This window comes from Megascapheus bottae, chromosome 5 (assembly GCF_031878675.1).
Source record: "Megascapheus bottae isolate mThoBot1 chromosome 5, mThoBot2.hap1, whole genome shotgun sequence".
Taxonomy (NCBI): domain Eukaryota; kingdom Metazoa; phylum Chordata; class Mammalia; order Rodentia; family Geomyidae; genus Megascapheus; species Megascapheus bottae.
The window spans coordinates 55,110,097-55,118,988 of record NC_143513.1 but is presented as its reverse complement, the minus strand read 5'-3'; the positions used below and the strand labels follow the sequence as shown (position 1 = coordinate 55,118,988).

General features: G+C 39.1%; 1 pseudogene; it reads left to right on the top strand.

The window, feature by feature from the left end:
• Positions 1 to 8,504: 8,504 nt before the first annotated feature.
• LOC150063423 (small nucleolar RNA U3) lies at positions 8,505 to 8,606 on the top strand (annotated as a pseudogene).
• Positions 8,607 to 8,892: the final 286 nt, after the last annotated feature.

The following is an 8,892-nucleotide window of genomic DNA, read 5'->3' as shown; positions in this document are numbered from 1 at the left end:
TCATAATCACCCCTTACTCTAAGGAACAAATTAATTGGTTACAACAAAGACAAGATGATTGGGCTGTTTTATGCACTGGGTTCCAGGGTAGCTTTGATACTCACATGCCCAGCGACAGACTTATTCAATTCCTTAATATTACTCCTTTCGTTTTTCTAAAAAATACCTTAATAAAGCCCATCCCCAATGCTTTGAGCATCTTTATTGATGGTTCAAAAAATGGAAAAGCTTCATATGTTATTAATAATGTTTCCCACTTTGTAAATACTTCCTTTAAATCTGCTCAGTTAGTAGAATTATTTGCTGCGCTTTGTGTTTTTCGGTTATTAAAGACCCACCCTTTTAATCTGTTTTCGGATAGCCATTATGTTGTTAGAGCTTTACAAGTTTTAGAAATGGTTCCGGTTATTCAGCCTACTACACCTACTTTTCAATTATTTTTTGAATTGCAAAAACTTATTAGACAACGTTCGTACCCCTTTTTTGTAGGACATATTCGTGCTCATTCTGGCCTACCTGGACCACTAACCCGGGGCAATGAATTAGCTGATTTGGCAACCCAAATAGTTACCTTATCTCAAACAGTTAATCCGGTGACCCTTGCACAAGAGGCCCATGCTGTTCACCACCTTAATGCTCATACCCTGCGCTTAAAATTTAAAATTACTAGAGAACAGGCAAGACAAATTGTTAAAAATTGCAAAAATTGCCTAACCCTGCTCCCTGAACCCCATGTAGGTGTAAACCCTAGAGGGCTCATACCTGGACAACTTTGGCAGATGGATGTTACTCATGTCCCCTCCTTTGGAAGGTTAAAATATGTACATGTTACCATTGATACCTTTAGTGAATTTATTTGTGCCTCTGCTCATTTAGGGGAGGCCACAAAAGATGTTATAAACCATCTCCTATATGTTTTTTCTGTCATGGGACAACCCCAAACTATAAAGACAGACAATGGGCCCGGATATACCAGTCAAAAGTTCAAACAATTTTGCTCCCAAATGAGCATAAAACATATTACTGGAATCCCCTACAACCCCCAAGGACAAGGAATAGTGGAAAGGACTCATCAGACTTTAAAAAACACCCTCATTAAACTTGCCTCATATTCCCTTAAAGGAAACTATAAGACTTTACTATTACATGCTCTCTTTGTTTTAAACTTTTTAACCCTTGACGCTAATGGCAAATCTGCCGCAGAACGCCTTTGGCATCCCACCACACAAACAGACTACGCCCAGGCCCTATGGAAAGACCCACTGACGGGAATATGGAATGGCCCTGACCCAGTTATTATCTGGGGAAAGGATCAGCTTGCATTTATAATTCTAAAGAAGGGGGAGGTAGATGGTTGCCTGAAAGATTAATAAAACCATATAATAAACAATAAAGCCATATAACTAATTCCAGGGTGGCGCCTGAGAACAAAAATATTTTTCTTTTACAGGTCAACAACCATGATGATGAGGCCTTCCCCGTCATCACTTCGCATGATGCTATTGACGGTGATACTCTCTGGCAGAAGTTGTCCTCCAAAATCGACGAGAATTAGACTTACTTTTTCTACAGCAAGGAGGCTTATGCGCGGTTTTAAAGGAAAAATGCTGCGTATATGTAGATAGAACAGGACTTGTTAAGGATAGCTTAGAAAAAATTACAACTAGCCTAGAAAAGCGAAAAAGAGAAAGGGAAAAACAAGAATCTTGGTATCAAAATTGGTTCTCCACATCTCCCTGGCTATCAATTCTTTTACCCTCCCTCTTGGGCCCCCTTGTGGGACTTCTCCTCCTAATTTCTTTTGGCCCTTGGGCTTTTCAGCGCCTTACGCGATTTATAAAAAATCAAATTGATTCTGCCTTTTCCAAAAACTCAATCTCGGTGCATTATCATTGCTTAGAGGCTCAGGATGACCCTGTAGGGTCCGAAACAAGCACTCCCGAAAGAGGGCTCCAGTTTCATACACTTCTTGGCTGATAAACCCCAAGCGGCTAGAGAGCATCCAATGACGGGATTATTATGGAGCTTACCCTGGGTGGCACAACATACAGAGGCCGTCGAGGCCGGCTCAACAAGGCATGTTGCCAGGAGTAAGGGTCCCTCCATATAGCCTAAGACAGGGTGTTCTCTCCACCTATAAAGACCTTGTTCTTTAAAGGAAAGGGGGAATTGTCAGAGACCAAGGAGTTAAATGGAACAAAGCAAAGACCCTCTAGCCTTGAGCAAATCGCATCTGGTTGAGTCATCTGCACAAAATACTTCTCGGAATAACCGCAGGTTGTTGCTTGGGTTAGCACAACGGCCAAAAGAACAGCCTGACCCACCCCTAACCTTGAGATTTCCCGTTCTTGTTATCGCAAAAACTCTCCATTCCCCCCCCCTCTATACTCCCTTTCTTACACTCAGGGTATATAAACCCTGCTTTACTTTTAATAAATGAGACCTTGACGCGACTCAGATTGTCTCTGTCTTTCTTTATGCGCCTGGTCTCCTTCCTCTCTTTCCCCCATTGGTTTTCTTCTTTTAGGAGGTGCCTCCTCGGGCCTCATGAATAGCTGAACCCGCGAGACGGGAGAAATAATCAGGAAAGAAACTCCTTTCACAATAGCCTCAAAGAAAATAAAGTACCTAGGAATTAGCTTAACTAAGAATGTAAAGGACCTTTTTGACGAAAACTTCAAAACCCTAAAAAAGGAAATTAAAGCAGAACTAAGGAAATGGAACAACCTCCCATGCTCCTGGATTGGAAGAATCAACATTGTGAAAATGACAATCTTGCCAAGAGCTATCTACAAATTCAATGCAATACCCATCAACATACCAATGTCATTCTTTAAAGAAATAGAAGAGGCAAACCAAAATTTTATATGGAATAATAAAAGACCCCGTATAGCAAAAACACTTCTTAGCAGAAAGAACAGCGCTGGAGGAATTTCAATTCCAAACTTTAGACTCTATTACAGAGCTATAATCCTCAAAACAGCTTGGTACTGGCACAGGAACAGGCCTGAAGACCAATGGAATAGAACTGAGGACCCAGATATTAAACCACAGACCTATGGCCACCTAATCTTTGACAAGGGAGCCAAAAAAATAGAATGGAAGAAAGACAGCCTCTTCCACAAGTTGTGCTGGCAGAACTGGTTAAGCACCTGCAGAAAACTAAAGCTGGATCCATCTTTGTCACCTTGCACTAGAATTAACTCCAAATGGATCAAAGACCTGGAGGTAAAAGCTGACACACTGAAAACTCTACAGGAAGGAATAGGAGATACACTAGGTCTCCTTGGCACAGGTCGAAACTTTCTTAATAAGGACCAAGAATCACAACAAATCAGAGAAAGGCTGGATAAGTGGGACTGCATTAAACTGCAGAGCTTTTGTATGGCAAAGGACATAGCTAGTAAACTAATCAGGAAGCCTACAGAGTGGGAGAAGATCTTCACCAACCAAACAACGGACAAAGGCCTCATATCTAAAATGTATCAACAACTCAAAAAATTGAATCACTCCAAAACTAACCTCCAAAGTAACAACCATCCCATTCGAAAATGGGCCAAAGACTTAAAGAGAGTCTTCTCTGAAGAAGAAACAAAAATGGCCTATAGACACATGAAGAAATGCTCAACATCTCTGGTCATAAAAGAAATGCAAATCAAAACAACTCTAAGATTCCACCTCACTCCAGCTAGAATGGCCAGGATCAGGAAAACGAATGACAACAGATGCTGGAGGGGATGTGGCCAGGAGGGATCACTACTACACTGTTGGTGGGAGTGCAAACTCGTCCAACCACTATGGAAAGCAGTGTGGCAGTGCCTCAAAAGGCTAAACATAGAACTCCCCTATGACCCAGCAATTCCACTACTTGGCATTTACCCAACCACCCAGAAACAAGGACATACTAAACCCACTAGCATAACAATGTTCATTGCAGCACTATTCACCATAGCAAAGATATGGAACCAACCTAGATGTCCCTCAGTTGATGAGTGGATCAACAAGTTGTGGTATTTGTACACAATGGAATTCTATGCTGCTGTCAGAAAGAATGACATCGCCCCATTTTTAGGAAATGGAAAGACTTAGAAAAAATCATATTAAGTGAAGTAAGCCAGACTCAAAGGAACTTAGGCTCAATGGTTTCCCTCATTTGTCATAATCAGTAGAAACCTTGGGCTCTACTAGCAGAGATTTGCAATAGAGCAAAATCTTGATACATAAGGACATATAATGTGAAGCTAATTAAAAGGACCTCCAGGATAGTGAAACAAAAGCCATATAATGAATGATTGTTGTCCTTAATGTACTATGTTGTCTCTCATCTCCTTTGCTGTCCCTTGTTATCTCATATTGGTATAGTATCTCAGTTTGTTATCTAATATATTGAATTTATTTGTATTTGGATATTTGAAATTTGATAGGGAAGGGGGGAAAACCAAGACGGGTGGGGGGTGTGGGGGGGGAGGGAAACGGGTACCAAGACATGTGAAAGGGTATCAATGTATGTGAATTAACGCACCTTCTATCTGGCAAATATCATGTAACCCTTTTACTAATTACAATAAAAAAGAAAAAAAAAAGAGTGAGCAAAACAATATTGCCACCCAACAGTTTTGGACTGAACTACAGAAATGGGAATTAATGAGGCTCATTTCCACCGTGGATTGCTCTGAGTCCTGCAGGAGTCAGAGGGCAATGCAAGTATGTAATTAGTTGAGTTAAAGACAAATGGCTATGGGATCTAGCTTGGTTTCAGTGTAATTTGAAAGGGAAAGACTTTGTGCCTATTTCTTTTGATGTAAGTGGCTTTTGGCATCATGAGTAGGAGCTCTATGAAAATGTACTTAGTGAATAAAGCAGAGTCATATTCATATGCAAATTCTATAGCAGACATTTCATAAAATTCTTTTAGGATATGTTAACCATTAGCAATATTTTTGTGTTGAACAGACTTTAATGCTATTCCCATTTTACTTTCATTTTGCAAATGACATATAAGTTAAAAATGTATTTTTGTACAAAAAGCAATGTAGACAGAAGAAAAAAGGCAGCAACAATATGTGTCAACCATGAAGGAGAAATGAAATCCAGCTTACAGAGCAAAAATTAAATGTCTAAAAATATCTAATCAACAGTGACATTTTTGAGGACCAGCTGTGCAATGTGGCAGGATTTGCTTTCATCTGCAAGAGATCTTCTATAGCTTGTCAGATCCAAGGGATAAGCTGGAGAACCAGAAGTCAGGAAATGTATTGGCAGTGCCACTTTTGGCACACATTTCTGGTGGAAACCAAAGAATATTTATCTATTTAAAGGAGTGTAGATAATTGTTGGTATGATGCTCATGGAGAAATATAAATGAAAACATTGTAGAAGTTTATCTATAAAAGGTAAATGCCTCTAGTATAGCCACTATTTATTTTAAGAGCCAGTTTTGTGGTCATTTATAAGTTACTTAATTTTTCTCAGGTTCAGTATCCTCACTGAAAAGATGAAGATTATTTTATTCAGATTCTCTGAAGAAATACATGTGAAAAACTAGAGTCCCAGTACATTTTAACTGTTAAAAATATTATCAGAATGAGAAGCCTCTAGGTGACAAAGACAAGTCTATATTCAGAAAAGCAAAACTGAGAATAGAGAAGACTGAAAGCAACAGAGTGAAACAGAATAGAAGAAAAGAATGATGAAACATAAAAGTAACAGAGTTAGGAGAGTATTTACAGCCCCAGTACCCAAGGAAAGCCAAAAGTTCCTCCACACACTAAATCATAGGAGCCTCTGCAACAGACTGGCAACTAAACATTGCCCTCCACATCCCCATCCCCTATGACTTAGTGACTTCCACAGTGTGACAGGCCATCATTTCACATTTATTGGAAAGCACCAAAGTGGCATCATCTTGACTTAGGTCTTGAGGTTGGCAAGTGAGATGCTTTGGGAATTAGATTGTATTAACTTCCTCCAAGCAGTCTACAGCCAAGCAGCCTTTGACATTGAGCCATAACCAGGAAAAACTTGGAGGTATGAAAAGCATCACTGACCAAGGATTTCTGGATCATCCAGAGAGAGTGTTTGGTGAGATATTGCCTCTGGCAACTCTCAGAGAAGATGTTTTGACTCGGGAGACTAAGGGATCCCAGTGAGAACTAGGACAACTGAGAAAGAAGGCAGAATATTTGGCAGCTCCGTTGTGCTGGTTTGCTGAAGATACTCAGAAAACTATTCTCACTGATAGCTCAGAATGTAGGAGCTACCAGGGTGATCAGTCCACATTAGCTCTTTACAAGTAGCCTGTGGTGGATGCTTACGCAGGGATAGAACCACACTGAAGTGGTCTGAAAAAAAGAAACAACTGTCTGGAGATTGTCCTGAGAATTGGCCATAAAAGGTGAGAGCCTTCAATTTAGGTAAGTGGACAATTCAAAATAGCAAACAAAATTCAGGTAGAAACTGGTAACAACCCTCCTTGGCAAGAGCAAGACCCAGTATGGATTGCTACAGAAGCACCATCAAACCTCTGTCTGGTGGAATGTTCAGTATCGCTGGATTTGTGGACTTGCTGCCAAATGAGGCTAAGAGATCCCGGGTATGGTCTTAAAGAAGAGAAACCAAGTAGAGCACCTGAGTCCTTCAATTTCCCACCACTGGTGCTGACTTCAAGCATTGTTGTCATCCCCACCATTTTAATGATAGATCCTCTGACCTATCTGAAGAAATAGTATGCAAATAATTTAGCAATTGGAAACCAAATTAACTTTGCTAAAAATACTGTATTATTTAACACTGATATAGTGGCAAACAAAACCTAGAGAACTTTCCCCACCCACGTTTTATAGCATCAATTACATGTACAACATCAATGTCACCTAAAATCTAGATTTTGTGGTTGTGGAGGATTTCTGATGAAGTGATAATTAAATACAAGCAAAATAATTATGCAAAGATATTGGACGGGCAGGCAAACACTTGGGCAGAAAAAATGCAGTGACTATGCAATAGAAGGGAATGTGGGCTGATCATGACATGGATTAAAGTTCAATATGGAAAAACAAGCTGTAGAAGTATACCTTAAGACAAGATTACAGAAAGATGAGAGTGGCAGGAACCATGTAGGTCAAGGTTTATGTGTATGCATTTCTGGAGAAGACGGTAAAATAGAGATAGCCAGCACTTTCTTTCATATCACAATCTGAGACAAAAATTGTTAAGTGTGGCTAAAAGAGAGGATATCAGCCAGAGAAACAAAGGAAAGCAACAATAAACAATAGAAGGAATCTATGTAAAACCATGAAATACTGAATATTGAATGTATAAAGGAAACACTAAACTAACCTAAAGTGCTCACCAAAATGACAGACAAGAATGAGCAAGGATACAAGAAAAGGCCAGGAAATCTACAGGATAAAATCCAAATGTATAGGTACGTGTGTGTGTGTGTGTGTGTGTGTGTGTGTGTGTGTGTGTGAATATATGTGCATATCTGTCTATATCTATCTATTTATCTATTTGTATTCCAAACCCTTTTCTCCTTTACCATCACACACACACACACACACACACACACACACACACACACACACACACAGAGCTTCAAATAAAGTGTCTGATAGAGCTGGACTTGCATAGCAAATCAAACTGTTTTCTCACAAATGGATAGAGGTGAATTGTCTTTGCTGAGACCAAGAACTATGAAGTACAGGCGAACCTTGCCCAATGAGTGCAACAGTCTTGGCTGTACACTTCAGGGGACCAGAAGGATTGGTGGACTCAGGAATTTACTTCTGGAGTATTAGTCAGTAGGTTAGAGACATCTAACCTAGCAGTGCTCTGTTCACTGACCAGGAACTGATTGAGGGCAGCCCTTACATTCCTTGCAACCTACTTGCAAGGAAACACTGCCCCAAACCCAACCCCACAGAGAAAGCAGGTCAAGGCTCAGCCTCTTAACAGACTCAATCACTCTTACAACTTTCCAGAAGAAAACAAACAGAAAAGCTGCACTTCCACAAAACAAATACACACAAAAAAGTCCAGGGTTAGAAATTTACCTTCTTTCCCTCAGCCAGGAAGAGATAGTGATTGGTACATTTATATTTAAAGAATTTATTAACTTTGATTTTTTTGTATTTAAAAACTAAAAGCTTTTAGTGTATTTATGAGTATTCCACCCTTCCTAAGGAGGTGTTTCCATTGTTTTATAATATGTTTAAATATCTGGTTTTTAAAAGTTGCTGTGGATATTAGTTCTACCTGCTTTCTTTCCCTTGAGTGAATGATTGTGACTCAAGGAAAAGATTATCTGCTAAGAAGTTTCCAACAAAATATATAAGGTATATAAGGAAAGTAGTATCATCCATCCTAGCTGATGTTTAACTCACAATGAAAAAGCACATGAACTGTGAAATCTATGACTACATGATGCCTTGAAAAGTCTATGTCTCAGAAATATTTAAATTAAGAAATACTGGAACATCAGTATATTTTTAAATGGTAAATGAAAGACAATACTTTCAGGGATCATTTCTGCAGTATGTTAAATGATAAATGATTGCAAAAAAGCATTCCAAGGAAGTGATAGATGAAATAAGGAAGTGAAATCAAGATCTCAAAAAAAGCCAGCAACATGGAGGAGAAATTCAGAAAGATATTGAGATTCTGGGGAGAAAAATAAATAAATGAAAATGTTGAGAGTGAGAACACCAATAAGCAATTAAGAAACAGTGGATACTATCACCAGTAGACTAAAACATGTAAAAGAAAGAATAACAGAAATTAAGGACAAAGATAGACAATCCAAAATCAGATAAAAACTAAGTGAATAATACATGTTTGAGTAAAATCTCAGAAATGCTAGGCTGTGATAGAAACAAAACCTAAGAATCCATG